The following is a 9,650-nucleotide window of genomic DNA, read 5'->3' as shown; positions in this document are numbered from 1 at the left end:
GACCACAGACAACGCCTGGACACCAGGATGGACCAGGATAGGACGCAGGCTAGGACAGGGTAGAGGACAGACAGGAGGAGGGACCGGAGGACAGACAGACAGACAAACATAAGGACAGACAGACAGACAGACAGACAGACAGACAGACAGACAGACAGACAGACAGACAGACAGACACGAGGACAGACAGGAGGAGAGACCGGCAGTGGAAGATAAGAGAACAAGGCAGGACAGGCAGAGAGACAGACAGGAGGACGGATGAGGGCAGAGAGCGCTAGGCCAGACAGAAGAACACCACCGTCTCCCGTCCCCCCCCCTTCCCCCCCCGGTCTGTCCCACAGTCCCCCGGCCGAGCCCCCGTCATCAGATCTCTGGGGAGGGGGGCGGGGACGTCTATGTGCTTTCATGTGGTGCCCCAGACAATCTATATACTGTATGAAGTATGTCTGCTGCTCAGGGAATGTATGACTGGGTCTCCCAGGGAGGGAGTCTGGATCTGCAGCATCCATCACTGGGATGAATGGAGGTCTGGAGGAGGCCGGGGGGCCTGGAGGCATTCTGCTGCCCTAGTAACAGCTCCAGGTCATGGGGCTTTAAACCTGGTTTGGAGACAACAGTATAGATTAAGAGGTTTTGAGATTAAGTTTAAACTGATTATGTTGTAACTTTTTGAGTTGAAAGGTGAAAAATGTCATGTTTTAAGATTAAATGTCAATGTCAGATCTTATGGGAAAACCCATATGAGCAAACGGATGTCCTAAAACTAGGGTCTTGTCACAGCTGTTGCATCTGAGCACAGTTTTGGAGTTTAGAAAGTCTACATTCGTTTAGCATGCACACTGTTCACTGATGGACAGAACACTTGGTAGTACGCAACATGGGACTGAAATAGTGTGTCAGAATGTCTTGGGAGATCCAAGCTTTTTGTTCATGGCTGGGGCCAGAGTTTCAAAGAGAGAGATGAGCCGGAGAGATGTGGAGAAAGAGAGACAGGGATGGAGAGACAGAGAGAGAAAGAGAGAGAAACAGAGAGAGTGATAGAGAGAAAGCGAGAGATACAGAGAGAGAGACAGAGAGAGAGAAAGAGAGACATACAGAGAGAGAGAGAGACAGAGAGAGAAAGAGGGAGAGAGAGAGAAAGAGAGAGAGAGAGAGAGAGAGAGAGAGACCTGAAGAGCGGGGTCTTTCAGGTCGGCACATCAAACAGACGGGTGACTCTCACGAAGGGCAGTCGGGGTAATCAGCATCTGATTGGCTGATGAGTCTTCCAGGAGCTTGTTATGGCTAATCTCTGCTAATGGCAGACAACTAGGAGATCAGACGCCAACCTAGCTTGGGGAGAGGGTTCACTCTGAGAAACACAACTCTTATGAGGCCTGTGAGGTTCCATTGAGAAAGATCCATTTACGGTTCCCAACACCACCTTACAGAGATGGGTTCTTCTGGAACATTTTTCCAGAGATTTGTTCTATAGTTACAAATGGTTCTAACGCTATAGCCACCAGGGGCGGACTGGCCATCGGGAGAACCGGGAATTTTCCCGCGTTGAATGGCCTGCCCCCCGTCAACAAATCGCGCAGCCCCCCCCGTCAACAAAACAAAACTGAAGGTGTTCCATCTCACCGCGTCGGCTCGGCTCGTGGCCTGACTGGGGCTACATTTCCCAGCAGGAAATATTCACCCAGTCCGGCCCTGATAGCCACCACACCCTTTTTGTCCAGTTCAGGGCTAAGGCAGACTGGACGAGAGCCTCCGGTCAGGTTTAAAACTGTGTTCCTCAGTGTTGCAGATTAAAGCAGATTTTCTCTGCGATTCGTCTGTGGCGTTAACAGAGCCAATAGAACTTCTGCTTCTGTCTTCTGTCTTTTGTCTTTGTCTCCCCCTGAAATGGAAATGCTTCTAGCAGACTTTGAATTTTGCCAACTGCTAGTCTCTCTCGATCTCCCTCTCTCTCTCTTTCCTTTTCTCTCTTTCAATCTCTATCGATCTCATCCCTCTCTTTCTGTCTTTCTTCCTCTCTCTCCCTCTCTCTCTCCCTCTCTCTCTTCCTCTCTCTCTCCCTCTCTCTCTCCCTCTCTCTCTCCCTCTCTTCCTCTTCCTCTCTCTCTCTAACTCTCTCTCCCTCTCTCTCTCCCTCTCTCTCTCTCTCTCTCTCCCTCTCTCTCTCCCTCTCTCTCTCTTCCAATCTCTCTCTCGATCTCCCTCCGCTCTGTCTTTATGCCTGTCTCTCTCTCCCTCCCTTCATCTCTGCCAGCTGCTAGTGTCTCCATCTCTCTCTCCCTCCCTCCCTCTCCCTGTGCTGGTAGCCTCCAGAGAGATGTGATGTCTTTCTCATGGTCCCCTCACGGCGCGCCGCGCTGCCTGGCTGTGCACGGTCCACATCGCACCCTCACCAGAACGCTTTCAGAGCGGCCGTTTTAAAGAGCTGTTTTCTGTTCCCAGGGAGTGCAGTCAGCGTGTAGCAGAAACAAAGAAATTATCCTTTTAACAAGGCTAAGTGTTCTTGGCTGTTGCGTACACGGAGGGTTTCTCTCTGTCTCTCTCTCTCTCTCTTTCCCTCTCTCTTCTTTCCCTCTCTCTTCTTTCCCTCTCCTTTTCTCTCTCCTTCTCTCTCTCTCGCTCTCTTTTTCTCTCTCTCTTTTTCTCTCTCTCTCTCTCTCTCTCTCTCTCTCTCTCTCTCTCTCTCTCTCTCTCAGAAGCCTGTGGGGGCTTGTCTTAAGAAAAGCACACCATCCATCACTCTGTCAGTGGAGTTTACTCTCTCCCTTAGACAGTCATGCGATGACTGGAGGTCCATCAGACTGTTGCACTCCAGTTGCCTTTCAGAGAGGAAACCGGAAAATGGTTTTAAAGGGGTAAAACGACTCAGAGGTCAAAGCATGACCTCATTAAGTTTGGCATTTGCTTATCGTTGACGCGCGATGTAGGTTATCAAGCCTCGCAAGTAGGCAACAATAACGACTGGCATCCACGAGACCATTCCGTTCAGTGGACTAATGGAAACGTATTAGGACCGCAGAGCTCACACACCCTGGAGGAAACAGACAGTTGGCTGCCTGTTACAGGGCGACGTCACCGGACTTCAAAGCGTGACGTCACTGGACTCAGGGACAATTGACTTGGCATACAAGGCAATTGCCTAGGGCGCCGAGGCACTAGGGGCGCACAAATCTCCGCTAGATCCTCCTACAATTGGAATGGTCCGCTAGCGCCCCTCCCCCCGCTCAACAAATCTTTGACGGGGCACACTTTTGTTATTTTGATTTTAAAAGGCCTACACAGAGAATTTGATTATTTAATCCAAATAATATCAACAGGCGTGACTGTGCCCCTTTAAGTTTAAAGGTGCTGCAAAGGTGCTGGTTTTCAGGGGGAAAGCAAAAGACAAGACAGCAAACAGCTCAGAAATCTCTGGGTGCAGGATTTGAACCGCTGCCTCTAGGGGAATGATAGTGTCAGAGAACCGGCAGCTTTTACACTGAGCTGCAGTTGAGCTCATACAGCAACAATGACTGTTGTCACAACGAGGGGGTCTGAAACAGCTCCAGCACTGTCTGTCTACTGTCCATGTATGGCGTCCTCATTGAGAAAAGAATCACCGTGTTTAAACAGACTGGGTAAATGTTTAATTTAGTACCAGTGAATTAGTGTCATATGAATATAAAACAAACCCTAATCTCGGTGTCCAAACCGAGCCCTTCAAGTCGATGCCCCAGCGGTAGACATGCGTTATGTAAGACCGGTGCTTGAGAGAGTCACACTGGAGCTGAACTGGATACAGAACCAGAGAACGGGCTGATGAAGGCTACTACATTACTGTGATGGCCGCCCAACAGGAGGGTGAGGAAATTAAAAGCCAGATTAAAAGGCCATGCGTTTACAAAACCTGATAGGGTTCAAATCTCCATCAAATCAAATGAACGCACAGTATCTTCAAGATGGCCAGAGAGAAAAGAAAAGAAGCAACTTTGCTTCCCATGCGGTGACAGTTTATAGCCCTCTGCATTGACTTCCAACTGCTACTGCTACAAGTTTGAATCTCTGGCCTTTCGTTATTTCAAGCCATTGTTTGACCAAATAAGAATAGGGAAGAGAGACAAGCCGTTGATGGCTGGTTGTGAGTTTTTAACTGAAGAAAGAGAAGCAGACCACATCACACGCAGAAAACAATGCCCGCAACTTGTAATTATGTTTGAAATGGGGTAACTAGAAATCGAGATTTCCAATTATTCGCAAAAAGGCTGGGGTGATATAAATCTAGCCTCACATGGTTCCACTTAACAAGTTCGAGGAGAAACAAACAAATTGCACCTCGTTTGGTTCACAGGGGTATTTTTAACTGCCTCTGGCTGGCGCGGCCGCAGGACAATCAATAACATGCTGAAGACTGAGACTGAAAGAAACAACCACGCCGCATGTGTGTGTGTGTGTGTGTGTGTGAGAGAGAGAGAGATGTGTGCGCGCCGTGCGCGTATTGCAGTGGGCCAATGTGCTTTTACGCAAGAGCGTTCTTGCCGCGTTCTTGCTGCGCTCGCCGTCACGGTCCGACCGCCCTCCCCCCTGGCGCCGGCGTGAGCTGCCGCGTCAGGCGTCCGTCCCGTGCTCGCGCAGCCCGGCCGCGGCCCGAGTGGCGAGGAGGGATCCAGACAAACGCTGGGATTTGTATCCAGGCTCGAATCCACCTCCCTTAACGTGGCTCTCACCACATGCCGGCTCAGCTGCCCAAACATCAAGGGGGAGCGTTGTGGGACCAGTTCCATGTCCACTCTGCTACCCCCTGACCCTGTCTCCTCTCCCCCCCCCCATCTGGTGTCCCCCACCTGGCAGCACTTCGCACCCTGGCGGGGTATCAGACAAGGTGTGGGACTTCAGAGACAGAGACGCCCCTCTGTCCCTCTCTTAGAAGTGTCCTCCCAACAGGGCCGCTGCAGCAGAGCCAGTACAGAGCGCCGTTTGTTCCAGAAGGATCCTCTCAAGCAGGGCCAGGCGGGCCGGGCGGAGGAGGGGACCGAGGGATGAGGAGGAGGGGACCCAGGGAAGGGGCTCTCTGTCTGGGTACGGGGCGACGCATGGACAGCCAGGTGGTGGCCGGATTTGGACATGCTGGTCACTCTAACAGGCGGCTACAGGGTTCAAACAGAGAGGGCTGAAGAGATCGTATTCAATCGCTAGCTCACACACACACACACACACATACACACGCGCGCGCACACATACACACACACACACATGCACTCACACACACACTTGTATGGATGCACGCACACAGATCTACACAGAGTACGCACACACACACACACACACACATGTACTCTCACACACTCTCACACACGCTTGTATGGATGCACACACAGAGATCTATGTAGAGTATACCACACACACACACACACACACACACACGCGCACATACACACATGCAAACACACGCACTCACACACATACACACACACACACACACACACACACACACACACACACACACGCACACACACACACACACACACACACACAAGCATCCAGCACAAGCTGTACCACCAATACAAGCCACTGATTCACAGTGCGTTAAGAGATAAGTGCTCAGCAGCCATGACTCAGACCAACAACGAACAACAGCTACCAGCTCGGTGACTCCTGCAGAAAGCAGAGGATGCGGCTCCCAGCGCAGAGATTACACATGGCTGTTTCGCTCCCGTAAAACTTTATTAGTTTTACACAATAAATGGCCCAGTCATGCCGAAGGTTTTCATGAAAACAAAGGAGGCCTCCGCCGCCTTGTTTAAAAGAAACAGCGCGCTAGACACTAAGCTACTCTGAAAGCCCATGGCAGGGGTGGGAGGGGGGCGAGGGGGTGAGGGAGGAGTTGGGGGGGGGGGGGGGGGGGGGGGACAGCGATAGTGGAAGCGCTTTATCCCTCGTTTAAAAGAAACCGGCAGTAACTCTCGCCTCCGTAAAAGCGGGTGTGGGGGGGGGGGTGCTTTGCACACCATGAGGAGTGTCACGTTCTGGTTAATGAGTCCTTCGCTCCCCTCCCCTCCTCTTCCTCCTCCTCCTCCTCTAACGGGCCTCCTGAGAAGTCATTCCTGGGGGAAGTCAAATTTGAACTAATCCACAGTAATTAGCGCGTGATTCTCCAGGTCGGACATGATCCACCTCCTCCTGGCCACAAAGTAAGAGAGACAAAGATACAAAAACAACTTTTAATGTCAGAAGGGTGAGCGGATTTGGCGGTTTGACTCTGTGAGCTGTTGTTCTGTTTGGGTGGCTGTTTTGAAGCGTTCATTGTTGTGAGGACAGGGTTGTTCTCAGTGTGGACGGATGGTTGCCATGCCAAGATCTATCAAAGACCATGCTGTCCCTGGGTTATACTGTACACTGTATGTACTAGTATACTAGTACTGTTTACTGTATTTACTAGTATACTAGTATACTACTACTACTAGTATACTAATACATGCATTCTGAGGGAAGGAGAGTAGAAGGGAAGAACACATCAGAGAAGAGAAGAGGAGAGGAGAAGAGAACAGAGGAGGAGAGAAGAGGAGAGAAGAAGACAAGAGAAGAGGAGTGGAGAAGAGAAGAGAAGAGAGTAGAAGAGAAGAGAAGAGAAGAGAGGAGAAGAGGAGAGAAGAGAAGAGAAGAGAAGAGGAGAGGAGAGAAGAGAAGAGAAGAGAAGAGAAGAGAAGAGAAGAGAAGAGAAGAGAAGAGAAGAGAAGAGAGGAGAAGAGGAGAGGAAAGAAAAGAAGAGAAGAGGAGAGGAGAGAAGAGAAGAGAGGAGAGGAGAAGAGAAGAGAAGAGGAGAAGAGAAGAGAAGAGAAGAGAAGAGAAGAGAAGAGAAGAGGAGTAGAGAAGAGAAGAGAAGAGAAGAGAAGAGAAGAGAAGAGAAGAGAAGAGAAGAGAAGAGAAGAGAAGAGAAGAGAAGAGAAGAGAAGAGAAGATTAAACTATCATGTCCCCCATGATTAAACTATCATGTCCCCAGTGGCCCCCTCCTCGGGCCGTGGCGTGGTTCCCAGACTGGTGGTCACATCACAGTGTCTGTTATCTGGGAGGGTGTGTGGGTGCAGATGCTGACCCGGTGCAGTGGAGGAGAGAAACACAGACATCTGTAGCAGTGGAGCCGGGGAGACCAGGACAGCTGGATCGCCACAGAGACCCTCACCCCGAGAAGAGGATGTTGTTAAGTTGGTTTACAGTAGCCTGGCTCCAGCCCCTGAATAATTTCCGAAATGCTATTCAGGGTTTGGACAGCCTCTCGTCCGGAATGATTTTTTCTCGGTTGGAATTCCAACCAGACCAGCGTCCTTTGAATGCGAGGACAGGATTAAACTGTGCGACGTGATTGGTTAGGGGATGAACTAATCGCTGAGGACTCCTTCGGCAACGCCCATCTTGGAAAGTGGCTGCAATGGGAGCGCGTTCAGACTGAATAATGAAGCGAAACAAAATGGCAGTTCAGTCTGACTACTGTTACACTGGGAATCTTTATGAATTCTGACCTTACTAATTCCAGGGTGTTGTATTACTACTACTGCACAGTAGCTTAGTAAAGCAAAGCACTTGCTTTCTTTTTCAACATTCCTTACCGGAGCCCCTCCCCTTTATCTAATAGCCCATCCCTGGTAGTTTGACTGACTCTTCAATGAGATACAATGGCTCTTCAATGAGAACAGCAACCCATTCACAACAACATGCTGCACATATGGCTCAGTGTTGACTCTAATCAGTATGCTCTACATCCAGTATGCTGGCAATTAGTATGCACCATGGCCACTCCACTGAGAGGAACCCTGTCTGTGTCTTTATCAGACAGAGGAAGGTCCCAGGCGGAACGTAACGCCTTCTAAAGCAAAAGTCCATTACTTTATCAGTGGGCTAAAAACTGCAGGACAAAATGTGTCCTCGCTCATTGATTGGCGTAAAAAAACGGCCTATGAAACTCTGTACCTGGCCTGACCCCTTACATTGTTTTGCAACGTTAGATGCATTTTCAGGACACTCTGGAGAGCGTTATGGAGTTCTGTCACAAAGCGTTTCTTTCTATTTTTCAGTGGTGAGTCAGCAGCATGTGTGGCGAACGTGGTCAAAATGGAAGTCATTGTAGTGTTAAAAAACAACAACAAAGTAATCAGTTTTTGAGAGCCGAAGTTGTGAGTCGAAACTTGTGTCTTCCGTGAAGGACTCACACGTAGGCTCAGAGCCATGCACACTCTCTCACTCACTCACTCACTCACTCACTCACTCACTCACTCACTCACTCACTCACTCACTCACTCACTCACTCACTCACTCACTCACTCACTCACTCACTCACTCACTCACTCACTCACTAAGCTAAAGCTCGAGTCTCAGGTCGGCGGTTACGTAGCCGCGGTCATCAAACCCGACTCTGTTGCATTTAACAAAGCCCGCTCTTTGACGGCGCCCGCACCCGTGAGTCACCTCGCCGTCCGCGGTGCGGAATTAAGAGGACTTGATTAAATTTGCTGTCCTCTCCTGCTAACCTGTCGCTGAGCCTCCCCGTCTGGCCATGAAGGCTGTGTGGAAAAAAGCTGTCCAGTAGAGTAAACGCTCCAGCTAGCCTCCCCCTGCTTTTCTTGGCTGGCCTCAGGGGGAAGCGACGGCGTTAACTGCCGAGGAGCTGCGCTCACACGCTTGTGTTTGATGTGTGTCCGTCAACGTATGGCGGAAGGCGTGTCTGCCGCACGCAACAACAACCATCACATCGTCCGAAACTGCGCTCGCAACAGCCAGTAGATTCTCCGAACCTGCTAGCGCGCACTATTTTGAAAACCCACCCGGCTTTTCGTTTAGTGCTGTCATGGATTCTAATCTGGTCGTGTGGCGATCGTCTATGCATTGTGGTTGAGGCGACGTGAACGTGGTGCCCACAGGTATTGGGTACATCCTATCCTGCAAACAAACAGCGATAAGTTTGTCCTCCATCTTGGTATCGAAAAATTTGAAAATCCCGCCTTGCAATGATGTCTTTCTCCGTCAAGACATCTGATTGGTCGGCAGCTCTTTTCTCAACATTCGACGCTAGCAACGCAGGCAACACAACGCACCGGGACAACAACGGAACCAGAATGCCATTCGGCTGCAGCCATTGAAAGTGAATGGCATCCGTCAATGTTGACGCTACAAACGCAAGCGTGTGAGCGGCCCGTAACGTGTGCTCGAGCGTGGCGGCCCGGGCTCCGGTCGCGCCGTTGGACGAGAACCCCGTCGTCGGGTTGCTGTTGTCGCGCTGTTGTGCAACAACTCGCACGGCAAAGCCCCCTGAGTGTTTCTGGTACGATAGTGCTACTATGTGACGGGCTGTAGCGTAAATAGAGGTATGGACATGATTGAAATGGTGCCAAAGTTGCCACCTCTCACACTTTCTGACATGACCTTTAGTCTGTATCGAACACTGAAATATCAGTGATCAGTGGATGAAACCAATTGTGTGTGTGTGCGCATGAAAGCAAAACCTGTCTGGTTGGTCAAAGTTAGCAGTGTCCTATGGCAATTGTGTGATATGCTTGGTGTTAGGTATATTTACACTAGTATGCATGGGAGATCATACTTTTGAAACATGCCGAGTTATGTTGATTTTATATACCTATGTGTCAGCTGAGATGTGCGCTGTGTAACAAATGTCCTATTCTG

The sequence above is a fragment of the Borostomias antarcticus genome (assembly GCF_949987555.1).
Source record: "Borostomias antarcticus genome assembly, chromosome: 19".
In the NCBI taxonomy this organism is placed as follows: domain Eukaryota; kingdom Metazoa; phylum Chordata; class Actinopteri; order Stomiiformes; family Stomiidae; genus Borostomias; species Borostomias antarcticus.
The sequence above is the reverse complement of the archived record's forward strand: the minus strand, read 5'-3'. Positions refer to the sequence as shown.